This window comes from Helianthus annuus, chromosome 8 (genome assembly GCF_002127325.2).
Source record: "Helianthus annuus cultivar XRQ/B chromosome 8, HanXRQr2.0-SUNRISE, whole genome shotgun sequence".
NCBI classification, from domain to species: domain Eukaryota; kingdom Viridiplantae; phylum Streptophyta; class Magnoliopsida; order Asterales; family Asteraceae; genus Helianthus; species Helianthus annuus.
In genome coordinates, this window is record NC_035440.2 from 85,572,052 (window position 1) to 85,586,908 (window position 14,857).

Here is a 14,857-nt window from a genome sequence, read left to right on the forward strand (position 1 = left end):
TATCCTTTGCAACATCTATCTCTGATTTAGCTCTTGCCATAATTGTGAAGACGCGTCCCTGGATCATGACGCCTAGAGCGTATCCTGCTAGATGTTTCTGCAAAACAATATTGTATTAAGTCAAAGTGGCCGTTAGTATGAGGATCACCATAATGTCTCATGATCCTGATCCTGAAGTCCTGCTGAGGATCACTGTCTGCCAAAGAAATGAGGATCACTGGTTAGGATCATGTGTAAGGATCACCTATAATAAAAATCCAGCCCTAACAAGTATGCACTGGGGACAAGCATATAATGAAGAATTGAAATTGATTCACTGAGAATCTCTGGTATGATCTTTCCTTTTTATTTAGACAACTAATAGGTTGTATTTTAATCAGAATATCTTTCAGGATATTCACCGGGATATGTTTATAACGTGTTCTCAAAAATGTTCAAACAAAACAATTTTCACAAGTGAAATTTATATATCAACAACAATGGTAAAACCAAAAAAGGGTTATATTATTAACATAGCAAAAGATTATGCTCTTGGCTTCGTCTCAAACCGAGACCCATCCACCAAAAGCATAGTTAGTTTCCTAACATATTTACTTAACAAATGAAGGCTTCGTCTTGGAACCCAAGATACCTCCACCTTCACTTGTTAAAAGCGTTCAAAACAAACCATACTAACTGATGATCAAGGGCTTCGTCCTGAAACTCAGGATCCCTCCACCTTTGGCCATCATATTGTCTACGTGCAGGAAATTGAAATTGTTTAACAAACAAGAAAAGTAAATTGTTCAAGACATCAACCATTAAACCTAAAAAAGTGGGCTCCGGCCTAGGCATCAATATCCATCATCGCCCACTATGCTGCCCTCACACAGCGGCATCCTCTCCTGCTTTCCCCGGCTCCTCAGCACCAGCATCCTCACCAGCATCCTGTCCAGCATCCTCACCAGCATCCGCTCTGGCATTCTTCTTGTCTCCAGCCTGATCCGCCACCTCTGCTGACTTGGAAGATTCACCGGCTTCAGATGGAAGTGGCACAGCTTTTCCTCCAAGCTCCTTTAGCTTGGCCACCCAAGAGTCAACCGGCCAAGCTGGGCACGCGAGGCCTGTCTCCTTGGCCTCATAGGCCATCTTGATGCGTGCTTGTAACAGGGAGACAATAGCAGAAGTCTTGATTCCTTCCCGGAAATTGATCATGGCCTGATCATGATCCATTTGCACGGTGGCCAATTTGAGCTCGGCGTCCTGGGTGACCTTTTTCAGCTTATCCTCATAGTGCCGACTCTTCGCTTCAGCAATGGCACCTTGGTCGGCAACAGTAGTTTCAAGCTGCTTAATCCTGGCTTCATGGAGTGCAACAGTACCACATGCATCATTGTACAAGTGGAGCAAATGCTGGAGGCCCTGCGCATCAATAACAGGTACGAATTAGAATATATGTATCTATAATGACCAAGATATCCTATCAGGATATCCTGTTAGGATATCCAGGCAGGATATATGTGCAGGATATATATGCAGGGTATGCGTCAGGATATTACCTTGTTAAGGAAGGATGTCATTGGCTCTAAGGAATCAGTAAAGCTGAGATCGTCATAGGAGAACCCTCCTGAGCTTGGAGCACTGACTTCAAGGCCCTTCCTCTTTTTCGCTGTGGAAGCACGAGTCCTTGGGTTGGCCTTGGGAGCTGGGAGTGGCTTGGAGCTGGTGGCAGCAGGAGCCTCCTTCTTGACTATGGTTGGAGTTGGATAGCTGTCAAGCTCGTCAAGGTCTAGATAGACTGGAACTTTGCTGGAATCTGCATACAGGGAGTAAAATTCTAAACCTTTCCTAAAGATATCAAATAAAAACATGTATCTACAGGATATCTTGCAGGATCCTTACCAGACATGTTTGCGCTTGAAAGAGGGCTTGGAGTTGGTGGAGATGGGTTGAAACTTCTCTCTGCTTCGGTAAGGAGCCTGATGGCGTCTATTCTTTTTTGAGAATCTGCAAGGGGAGGTGCTAGCTTCCTAAAATCAGCTGTACAAGAAAACGACAAAGTCAGTTTAGGATATAAAGCAGGATAACAAGCAGGATCATCTTTAAACCCTAAATCCTACCCTTCTTCAACCAATTCACCGGATAATCCGCTCCACCAGGGATTGAATCTCTTTTTACAAAAAAGAATTTGGATTTCCATTCCTCTTCATTCCTGGTGGCTCGGAGGATCAATGGGTCACTGGAGGTAGAATAAAACAAGAACCGACAAGAGCCGTGGCACCTAAGTCGGTATGCTAGAGGGAGGTCATTAACAGAAAGATCGGGGATATGGTTGTTCTTGATTTGATCAAGAACAGACAAGACTCGCCAAAGCATTGGCATTGTCTGACTGAAGCAGATCTTTGTGACATTAAAGAACTCAGTGATGAAATCCGAGAAAGGAAATTGCAACCCTAAGGTGAAAGGAAAGGCATTAAAACACAACCACTCGTCAGAAACCATGTCTGATCGGATTTCCCGATCAAACGGCCGGAACACCGTCCCTTTTGGGAAGATGCCGGAGGTTTTAAGGGCTGACAAGTGTGCACCGTCGAAGGTACATATTTCTTTCTCCGGATCCTGGAGAATATTTTGATGGATGAACGTGGGAGCAGAGTCGCCGGAACTAGATCTTGTCTGCCTTGCCATATTATCACCGGAATATTGGGGAGAATGAAGAATGGAGTTGAGAGAGAAATCTTTACCTTTTTTCTCCGGTAGAGGTTAAATGAAGATCAGGATGAGAAGATATAGGGTATGATGAGTAAATATAGGCCGGGTGGTTGAAAGCTGTCACATCAATGGTCTTATCTCTTAATTGCCTCGGCCATTGTGAAAAATGTAACCGTTAGGATATCAAACGGTAACATTTTTGGGGAAAATTGTTATGGGTGAAATTCTGAGCCCATATCCTGGAAAATATCTTGATATATATCCTGTTCATATTGTATCTGTTTACATCCGGGATGCTGATTCAGGATATTGGTAACATCCTGAATGGTATCCTCAGGATCACTAACGGATTAAATGCATGTACGTGGGTTAGAAGCTAGCAACGCTAACAAGACCTATTCCACGGAGGACTTGGTCCAAGTCGTTCAAGGAAAGACGTTGGAGCCGTATTACTCGGTTTACAACGTCTATAATGGAATATTCGGAGTAGCCCATATTTGTAGGGATTATTGTTTGTAATTCGTTACTATAAATAGTGGGTATATCAGATCAACTAGGACATCACAATCACACTCTCTACACTCTAACACTTGCTCTCTCGCAACTTTCACAAATTCATTGTAACACTTAGCGATCTGATCTATATCCTGCACTGTATCCTGAAGTTTAAAGCAATAAGAAGAACTAGTCAGCTGCGATTGTCAGCTCCCGAGGTTTTATGCCGGCGGTATAGAATTATCAAGGGCTTTCCTCGTACATCTCGTGTCATTTACTTTACCTTTTTGCTCATTGTTTGATCGTAGATACAGCTCAATATCCTGAGCCGTATCCTGAACACTGTTTTTCCAAAGAACATAACCAGCATATTTTCAACACACTTTTTAGCACACTACCTCACTTAACTAATTTGATCACTTAATTGCTTCGGTAATTTTTGACCAAAACACCGCTAGTACTATATAATAAAAGAAACCTGATTTTGGACACGTGTCATTCATTGAAGATGTCTACATTTGTAATTTCCTACCTTTTCATACTTAATATTATTATTTACCAAATTGACACTTTTTTATTTAGTTTACCCTTATCTCTTATTTTATGAAAAAAAAATCGATTATTTAGTTTACCCTTATCTCTTATTTTATGAAAAAAAAAAAATCGATTATTCTATCTCTTATTTTCATATTGCATTTTTTTAAAAATTTAGTTTGTACTTATGTTTTCCGTTTAAATGGGACATAAGTAAAATTATTGGGTTTCACATTTGTAATTAGTTATTTTTTTATTAAGATGCTATCGTTCTATTTGCTCATGTTCAAAATGAACAGAAAAAAAAACTCAGTTATTTTTGTTTCTAGGAAATCATAATCCTTTTATTTGATTTAATCATTCTAGAAGTTTTAAAACTAAAATATAATATATCAAAATCAAATTCACATTTAAAACCCTCAAAATTCAACCATTCAATAATCACAATTACTCACACGTATAAGCCCATATATAATCTAACATACTTTTAATAAAGGATTCCCATTAATTCTACGTGAAATTCATAAAGACTTTTTATTATACACTTAATTTCATATATAATCTAATCTAACTTTTAATAATGTATATATGTGTGGACGCTCGGAGGGCAAAAGTGAAATTGCACTAATTTTAACGTTATTTCACTAAATTTGTGAAAATAACGTTAAAAGCGATGGACGGTTAATCATGCATCATCATCATGTGGTGGCGTTGATAGCAGAAAGACAAAAGGGAACATGCACTAATCGATCTTTGTCCTAATTGCTGAGTGTTATGTGCCTTATGTCCAAAGCTTGATGCAAAACTACTATCGAGTCGGGGGTCTTACTGAAAGCAGCCTCTACATCTTACTCTCCTCAGACCCTACCTTAACTTTGCTATTTGTGGGATTTACTGAGTATGATGATGATGATGATTTAGCATATATAATTAGATTTATTCAACCCTTATAATACATGGGTTTATAAAGATATAATTTTTTTATTATTTAGTTTATAAAATTACATTTATCCAACTCGTATAATATTTAAAAACATTGTGTATTACACGGGTTAAATAAAGGTAATTTTGTAACCTTGTATATTATACGAGTTGGATAAATGTAATTATATAAAGTAAATAATAAAAAAAAATCATATCTTTATAAACACGTGTATTATAAGGGTTGAATAAATCTAATTATATTACATTTATTTAACCCGTGTAATACACAGTGTTTTTAAAGATATAACTTTTTTTATTATTAGTATATATAATTAGATTTATTCAACCCGTACAATACACGGGTTTTTATTATTTGGTATATAAAATTACATCTATTCAGTACAATACATGAGGTTCTTAGAGATATAATTTTTTATTATTTAATATATAAAATTACATTTGTTCAGCCCGTGTAATAAACGAGATTTTTAAAGAATAATTGTTTTAATTTAGTATATAAAATTACATTTATTCAACCCGTGTAATACACGGGGTTCTAACCTAGTGTATATAATATATAGACGTATATTCAAGGATATGAATCAACGTATATTCAAGGATATGAATCAGGTCACACACTTAGGTAGCGTTTGGTATGCAGGAATGTGAGGTGGAATGGAATGGACTATTGAGAGGGAATGAAGAAAAGAGTGTTTGGTTGGTCGATGGAATGGAATCGCCAATTCCAAATTGCATTCCATTCCCTCAAAATCATTCCATCCCTCCCCCATGTTTTTTTTTCCATTTCATTCCTTCTTCACCCTTCATTAACAACACCACAACTCACTACCGTTGCCACCACCCACCACCACTGTCATCCTTCGCCGTCACCCGCCTTCGCCGCCACCCGCCTTCGCCGCCACCCGCCACCGCCGCCACCCGCCACCGTCGTTGCCGCCACCCACCTCCATCCTCGCCACCGCCGCCATCCACCATCGCCGTTGCCACCTCCGATCACCGCCGCCATCGCCACCCACCTCCATCACCGCTATCAACCACCGCCACCCACCGCCACTACCGCTACCACATGCCACCACCGTCGCCACCGCTACCACCTCTGACCACCGCCGCCACCCACATTCACCGTCACCCACCATCACCACTGTTGTCACCACCCTCGCCGTCTCCACCCGTCGCCGTCTCCACTCGCCGCCGTCTCCACCCACCACCACCGTCGCCGCTACAACTGCCACCTATCACCACCCACCATCGTCGCCCATCATTGACCACCGCCAACCGATTTTATTCCTTTGTCTTTTCTCGCATACCAAACAACAAAAAGTAATGGTTCATTCCATTCTCACATGGTTACCAAATAAGACATGGAATGGTAATAATCAATTTCATTACCTCGTCCATTTCATTCCCCAATCTATTCCATTACCCCATACCAAACATACCCTTAAAGCTAAAATGAATGAAATTGGTCTCCTGTATAAATTGGGCCTGATATGTACCAGATTATAGTTCTACCAATATTAAGCCGATGATTCACATGATCCAAAAGCAATGGTTTACAAGCCCAATTTTGAACCCAATTCGGACACTCTTATTTACGAATGTAGTGCCCAACTCCAAAATCAAGGTGGGCTTAAGATATTAAAATCGGGGCTTTTTCATAAAATATTTTTGGTTTATGATTCTAACACATGGGAATATGATTACACATATGGAAATATGGTTACACACGATTTTTTGTATACGATACATAAAAGGCACACGATTACACATGTTAGAGTTAGAGTGAGTTTTATTGATTAAAAAAACCCTTCAAAGTACGAAGTATGCTTATTTTTTGCATTCCTTTGTTAGAACCTGAAAATTAAATAAAGTTAAACCAACAAAAATTTGAGATTGGAGAGAAACAATCAAATGCAAATCGAGCATATTCAAATTTTGGCGTCCTTAAATAAAGCTTCCACTTATTTTTTTAACAAGTGAAATACCCAAATCTTTTGAAGTTTTTTATGTTGATCACCATAACGAAACGAGAATGTTCATGACGTTACTCTAGAAAGTCTAACGTGTTAATGAGCCAAGAATGAATAAAAAGTGAGAAAGAGTATTGAAGATCAAGTTGAGTACACTTGTTCACCTTCAACCATCCACAAACCACCTTTAGAGTTTTGAAGAAATTTGGACCCTCTCTTGTGCTTGTCGCATCCTCTTTAAAAATACTCTCAACTTTTGGTGAGTGGATGCTTTATTGCACCTTTTGGGTCAATATACCTTTGGTCAAATGTATATAGGTCATTGGACGTATAATGTGAGTTTTTTTTTCCTAAAATATCCTTTTTGTTGGAAGGCATTTTTGAATCGTATTCCGTCTAAGGAGAATCTCGCTACTAGAGGCGTCTACCTACAAGACAACACGTGTGTTAGATGTGGCTTACAAGTAGAAACGATAACATATTTTGTGGGATTGCTTTGTTGCAAAATTGGTTTGGTGTTTTGTTTAGATGAAACTGCATTTCCCTTCTTCGGATCCTGCATTGGAGCAACTTTGGGGCTTGGTGGCAAACAATAGTAGGTCGGCGGATTAGAAAAAGACGGTCGGGACGGTGATTATGGTGATTTTTTTGGGAGATTTGGAAGGTGAAGAACTACAAACTTTTCTACAACCATAATGCTAACTATAATAGAACGGCAGATATCAATAAAGAAAACTCATATTTTTGGATTACGAGTAGGTCGAAATTTTGTAATATTAATTGGGCTAGATGGTTAGATTTTAATATTCGAGACGCTATTTTGTAATCCTTCGGGTTTCAGTTTCTTGCTTGCCCGGTTTCTATATTTTGATATATAGAAATTTCGCCATTCGAAAACAAAAACTAAAACGGCAATTAATTAAACGACTGAATGGATCTAAAGAGATATCTTTTCCTTTATACAACTATCTAAATCATTTTATTTAATATCAAAGTAACTTACTTTTTTATTTTTGTGGTTTGAGTTAAATTATGAGTTTAGAATTTGGAACACAATTTTTACATTGTTTTGTCCTGATAGACACCATTTGCTTTCACAAATGATCCATTACTTAATGGTTGTTAGTGACACTACATGCATAGCGCACGAGGGTATTTAAGTAAATATGATATCTTATTTTAGTGGTTGTTACACTAGTTGTGGAGGGGTAACACGCCTATGCCACCTAACCCCTAAACCAACATCAAACACCAGCACAACATCGTTAAAAAGGCGCTAAGAGGGGAGGCGTTACCTCCTTAACGTCTATTAACTTAAAGGAGAGGTTGGATCCATTACCCTCTGGAAATCATATGCACACACACTTATTTTTTAATTATTTTTTTCTTTTATTTAATTTTTTAGTTAAATCATAACACTCTTGTTAAATGATGTTCAAATTAAAACTCATTGCTTACGTAAGGCAGAACATTATACACCCTGAAGGGCCCTAGGTTTAGTGTGTCGTGTATACATTAACTAAAAGTCTATAATTAATTGAAAAGTTCGGCTTCAAACACTTCATGAGATCCAACTACGATTAATAAATACAAAATTGCAGTAAGATGTGGGTCCAACAGCATTAACACACTATGAGATCCGACAACAATTGATTTCTCAAACAAATTTAAAAGTATGTAAAGGGTTGGAAATGTAATTACTCATAATTTTCTCTTCAAAAGCAACTAAAAAAATATATCAGTACACCCAAATCATAATTAAAAAACCGACCTGCGCAACGCAAAGAATCAATCCGACCTGCGCAACGCAGAGAATCAATCCGATTTGCGCAACGAGAATCAATCAGACCTACGCAACGCAGAGAATCAATCTGACCTACGTAACGCAGAGAATCAATTGTAGTTTTGTAAAAAGACAAAGTTGAGTTGTGCGTTAACATGACCTCGTTGCATCGTCATCAGCCAACCGGCCAACCACCAATTTGTCACAAATCATTTGTCTTGTACAATCTACTGGGCACATTCTAGAAATAAAATAGATGCTTTTTACAGGAATTTAGTAATAAAAAACCCTAAATTTTCAAAATTAAGGAAAAACCGAATTTTGGATTATGTTTTACATAATTAAATTATATAAACGGACACAAATCAAGAAACTTTATGAATATTCTTATTTTAATAAACATTGATAAATTTATTTTATATTTACTAAACAAATTATTTAATTGATATACTACATAATCAACTTATATTTTATGGATTAAAGATGAGTCCCACATTTGTCATTTTCTAGCTACCCCCATCCTTCTGCCGTCCTTTCTCGTTGCTAGCAACATATCTTGTGTCATCGTTACGTATGGAGTTTTATGTAGACTTTACTTTTATTTCTAATTTCATTTAGAGTTAAATGCGATTTTAGTTAATGTGGTTCGGTCATTCTGTTAGTTTAGTGTAAAGGTTTGAAACGTTGTAATTTTAGTTCAAATAGTTCTCAAACGTTGCCATTTTAGTCCGCTGGGTTAACATAATCCATTTTTTCTAGAGTAAACTCCCGTTTTACTCCCAGTGGTTTGGTCGTTTTAATGGTTTTGTCTCAATCCTTTAAAATTTTACTCCAATAGTTTACCATGTTTTTTCCATTTTCCTCCCCGACTCTTAACTCACTTAAATCATTCAAATAAGGGTTGGGGTATTCCGGTAATTTTACATATAAGTGCTTAATTGAAATACCCCTACCCTTAGTTGAATGATTTAACTGAGTTAAGAGTCGGGAAGCAAAATGAAAAAAAAAATGGTAAACTATTGGAGTAAAATGACTATTTTTAAAGGATTGAGGCAAAACCATTAAAACGACCAAACCAGAGGGAGCAAAACGGAAGTTTACTCTTTTTTCTATTAACAAGAAGGGCAATTCGGTAATTTTATATGACCAAATTTCCCTTCTAATTAACAGAATTACATATAAAATGACCGCATTGCCCTTCTTGTTAACAGAAAAAATGGATGAAGTTAACTCACTTAACTAAAATGACAATGTTTCAAACTATCTGGACTAAAATGACAACGTTTCAAAACTTTGAACTAAACTAAAAAATGACCCAAATCACATAAACTAAGATAACATTTAACTTTTTTATAGCAAATGGGTGAGCAATTGCTTTCTTTTGAAAAGTGGAATGGAACCTCAGGTGATATATTAAACATTTATACATCATATAATGTTTAATATACGTCTTAAAATAGTTTTATTTTGTTAATTATGCGTTTCACACATATATATACAACTTGTCGGTATTAAAATTTAATTAAAAAACAACTATGTGAGTTATAATGCTCATTTGTGATTTATAAAATTTACAAAAGAATATATGAAATTATTTATTTGAATGTTTATTTATCAAGGTTTAGATTGTCATAAAAATATTATTTATAATATTTTTCTTAAAAAATGTAAGAAGTCACAATAGAGATGTCACGTATCCGGTGTCTACGAAAACCAAAAATGCGGTTACGTCATATGAAAACAAAAGGGGGGATGACATCATATCATACTGAATAATAAAAAAGAATGACACCTTGTGTATTTTTTAACAAGAAAATTCTTTGCAACCCTATTTGTCAATTAACTGACTATAGCTTTTTTTTTCAATTAACTATATTGAAACGTCAAGGACAAAACTAATCAAATTCAAAGGTAAAGGATATCATCTGTAATTTGATACAAATATAAAGGACAAAACTTGTAATCGAGTTTTACGTGTTTCTTTTTATGTACGTGTCAGTATAAACTCAAGTTGATTCACGTTTCAACGCAATTTTTTTTCCTGGAAATTAGTTTGTTCAAATATAATATGTTTTTATGCTTATTATTATGTATGCTTTCGGTTCGTCTATGTTGTGACGTAATTTTTATTTTTATTTTTTTCGGAAATGAGTCGGGTCAAATACAATACATTTTCGTGCTTATTTTTATATAAGTTTTCAATTTGTTTACGTTTTGACGTAAATTTTGTTCGGAAACGAGTTGGTCAAATATAATACGTTTTCATTAGACGCTATAAATTCGAGTCACATTACGTTTCGAAACCGCAACACCATTCTTTAACTTAAAAAACACTATTTCTTATGCACTTATTTTTATGCATGTTTCGGTATAATTCGAGTTGGTTTACGTTTCGACGTATTTTTTTTAAAATATGTGGATCAAATATGATACATTTTCGTGTTTACTTTTATGTACGTTTTCATTTGATTTACGTTTTTTTCCGAAAATCAGTTGGATCAAATATAATACATTTTCTTCAGACGGTATAAATTCATGTTACTTTACGTTTTAATGCCGCGACAATACATGAGAAAATTTACTAGTTATACACCTATTTTAAAAGAGTTAACCAATCTTAAATACCAAGTTAAATAAATGTTTCTAGTTTACAGAAAAATAAACAAATTAATATTTCCTATTACTCAAAGTGATAAAACTTTATACCTTTTTCTCCACCACAGCCAACCCTTTGGTTATTTAAACTCCATCTCCTGTGTACCAACTCTCTTCATAACCCTATATCTATCCACACTAGATCTAAATTCCGCCGTCATCAACTAATTGGTATTACTATGTTTTTACTTTGATTTTGCAATTAATATTATTAGTAGCGTTTAAGGTTTATGAATCAGATTTTGTTATTAATTGTGTTACATAGGAACAAAGATGAGGTTTACTAGGATCTCTCGAGCAAACCTTGAATGGCGTCTAATCCAACGTCATATGTTTCAAGGGAAGTTGTTACTATGACGTGTTCTTGAGCTTTAAACGGGAAGATACCCGTATCATATATATTCTGTCTTTCACCCCAAAAGTTTTCACACTTACAAGGATGATGAAAGGCCAATTCGTTGGTTTTTCCAAATCCATTGAAGACTCAAATTTGTCAACGTTTGAGTTTTTCGAGCTTGTGAAGATTATGGAGTGTCCAAGACAGGATGATAGAAAAAAAGTTGTCAAAAATGGGTAATTTACTCACTCTTTTTATGCTATCCATTGATTTCTAGTAATTTAGTTTTATTTTATATTAATTAAAGTAAAACTCTTTTCTTGAACTAAATTTTGTGTGACTTGATGTAAAAGGATCATGCCTTTACAAATTTGTTCAATTTTAAATTTAAGATAGGTTATAACATGAAATATATTTAAGTGAATCTAACTTAATTTTCTTTATTGTTCTCTAATGTCTAGGCATGAAGCTAAATTCATCCAAAAATTTTGTTGAACGGAATTTACTCAAGTTTCGTTGCATTCTTTTGAATGATATTCGCATGATAGGGAAGACAACTTTGGCCAAATGAAAACGTATTCGAGTTATTGAGAAGACAACTTTGGCCAGTTATACAAAATATATATGTTGAAAAATATACCGTACAAACGTTGCAATGATAATTTTACTACAAGAAAACAAGAGAGAAACTCAACCAGTTAAAAGAGAGTTGAAGGATCTGGGTAGACGTAAGTCATCCATGAGGTCAAACTCCTACTAGCTCTATTGATTTAACTCTGAAACAATGTTTTTCTAAGTTTTTTTTATCTAAAACGAATATTAGTGATGTTTCATGTATAGTAGTGTTATGACCCCAAATCTTATTGAATGTATGTTTCAATGTATTTTCCCCTTTTGAAATGAGGCCAGTTTATGTAAATCTAAGTAATATATGTCGTTACAAACATTATAGAAGGATTAGAATCACAACAAAAGATAACTGGATCTGGTTGATTAATCAGAAAACAATTGATGTATATATATATATATTGCAATTTGCTTATTCGTGTATTTAAATAATTTTGTTAACTATAGTTTTGGCATAATTTACTGGTGTAAAGATGGTTAAAGATATAGATGTCTTTAACATAAATGTATTTATTCAATTTGTAAACTATTAACTATTGAAAAATATTATTTGCTGTAAGCTCAAAGATGTTTGTGTATTTTTCTATAAAGCTTAAGATAAGTTCCTATATTAACATTGTATCAATATCAATGTTTGAGGACGGTTGGTTTTATGTTTGGTGTTTCTATCTCAACCATGATTGTAAAAATCCCGACTAGCCTCTGATTAGTCGCTAGTCTCAGATTCATCAAGTAATTTTTAGGGGAAAAAACGCTAAAAACCCCCCAGTACGGGTGGTCTAAGTAATAAGCAAATAACCAATGGGTGGTTGTCCACTGGCAAAGGCAAAGTCTTTAAACACTTTGAAAGAGAGAGGTCTTGAATTCAAGTCCCACACATCATAAAATAAAAAAAAAATTTGTCGTTCAAAAAAAAGTAATAAGCAAATAAAGTTGTTTAAGGCTGGTGGGTATGGTGACGGAGGGAAGCCGGCGACGGGATGAAGACGGAGGGGGCGGCGTGGGAGGACTGGCGTCGCCGGGGGGAGGCCCATGGTCCGTCGCAAACGGCACAACTCGGACGGGGAGGCCGGGACGGAGGGGGGCGGCGTGGGAGGACGGTGGTGACGTGACGACGTCGGGGCAGAGACGGGAACCATACCGAGCAGCCTAATGCACGGGTATATTACAAACAAATTGTTCTTTAAATTTCCAATGTATGTTTTAATTTGATCAAATTCAGCACTTTCCAATGTATCAAATTCAGCACAATTTTTTTTTTTGAACGGCCAACATAAATTTATTAATCAAAACTAGCAAGGCGCTAGACACCAAAATTACAAGGTCAAGACACCATACAATACACCAACTGAAACAAAATTCAACCTATTTAAAACACGAAAAACTACTCCAATCTTCCCATGTCAAAGACGCTTCTTTCGACCTATTTTTGACCCAAAGAAACCCAAGCGATTTTACCACCTCCAACACTTTCGAAATTGTCGGTCTATCATTGTTATACATAACCTCATTACGTGTTTTCCATATACTCCAGACGACACGATAAGGACTAGCGCGTGTAAAGCCTTTTTTCTTTTCCTCGAACCCGAGCTAAAATCATGCAACTCCAATAAATCTTTAAAATCAAAAGCTAATATGGGAGGTAGTTTACACCAGATAGCTATATTTTGCCATACCGTTTGCGCAAAATGACATGAAACAAAAATATGTTCACAAGACTCCTCATATTCACCACAAAATAAGCATGATAAATCTGGAACACTTACTCGTCTCGAAGCCAAAGCCGATCTTGTTGGCAGTCTCTCGTTCATAGCCCTCCACGCCACAATACTAACTTTCTTAGGCACCCAGTTATTCCAAACAAACAACCGAACAGGCCTCACTCTATTAAACGAGTTAAGAATAGCTTTTATGCTTGAAACAGAAAACGTACCAGATTGATCCAGCTTCCATTCACACCTATCTTGCCCAGCCGAGAGTGGCACAGCCCCTAACAGACCCGTTAACATCAATATTTCATGCTGTTCACTAGTATCGAGGTCGGATCTGCCCCAATCCCATTGAAAATTCTGCCCAGTATCGCTGCAAATTATTCGATCAGCCACACTACACAATTTTGATCTATCTAATGAAAATAAACGAGGAAATATATGTTGCAAAGGTATTTCACTACACCAACAATCCAGCCAAAAATACGTGTCTGACCCATTTGCCACTTTCATCCTTATTGCTTTTTTTAAGTCCACCCCACATCTAAATAGTAATTCTTGAACATTCACGATTTGCTTCCATGGCCCAGGACTTGAAATCTTCGCTGGAATTGCCGTCCACGACCTCGAGTTATGGTGAAGCGCCCAAATTATTCTTCTCCAAAGGCCCTCCTTTTCGGTTTTGAAACGCCACCACCACTTTGCTAGCATGGCAAGATTAGAATCTTTTAGGGATCCAAAGCCGAGGCCCCCGTACTCAATAGGGGCAATGGTCTTTTCCCACGCAACCCAATTCATTTTTGCTTTTTCTTCTGATCCTCCCCAGAAGAACACCTTCCTCACCTTTTCGAGATAATCTATCACTTGTACCGGGGCCTTATAGAGTGAGAAATAATACGTCGGTAATGAGTTCAACAGTGACTTGAGAAGGGTAATTCTCCCACCATATGATAAGGTTTTTGCCTTCCAAATCGAAAGCCTATTTCTAAAGATATCCACCACCGGTTTCCAATTGCGAACTAGATTCATGTTAGCTCCTACTAACAACCCCAAATGTTTGAAAGGGAACGAACCTTGTTTGCAATTAAGGAAAGCCGCCATGTTTTGCACT

The 14,857-nt window shown here is 36.5% G+C and overlaps 1 long non-coding RNA gene across 2 annotated transcripts; it reads left to right on the forward strand.

The window, feature by feature from the left end:
- The first annotated feature begins 11,157 nt into the window (after positions 1-11,157).
- LOC110873289 lies at positions 11,158-12,329 on the forward strand. 2 transcript variants are annotated; one of them, XR_002555017.2, is made up of 3 exons: positions 11,158-11,244; positions 11,339-11,646; positions 11,872-12,329. It is a non-coding gene; the product is annotated as an uncharacterized LOC110873289 (long non-coding RNA). The 2 variants fall into 2 exon arrangements; XR_004865321.1 differs by having other exon boundaries at positions 11,189-11,646.
- The last annotated feature ends 2,528 nt before the right edge of the window (positions 12,330-14,857 follow it).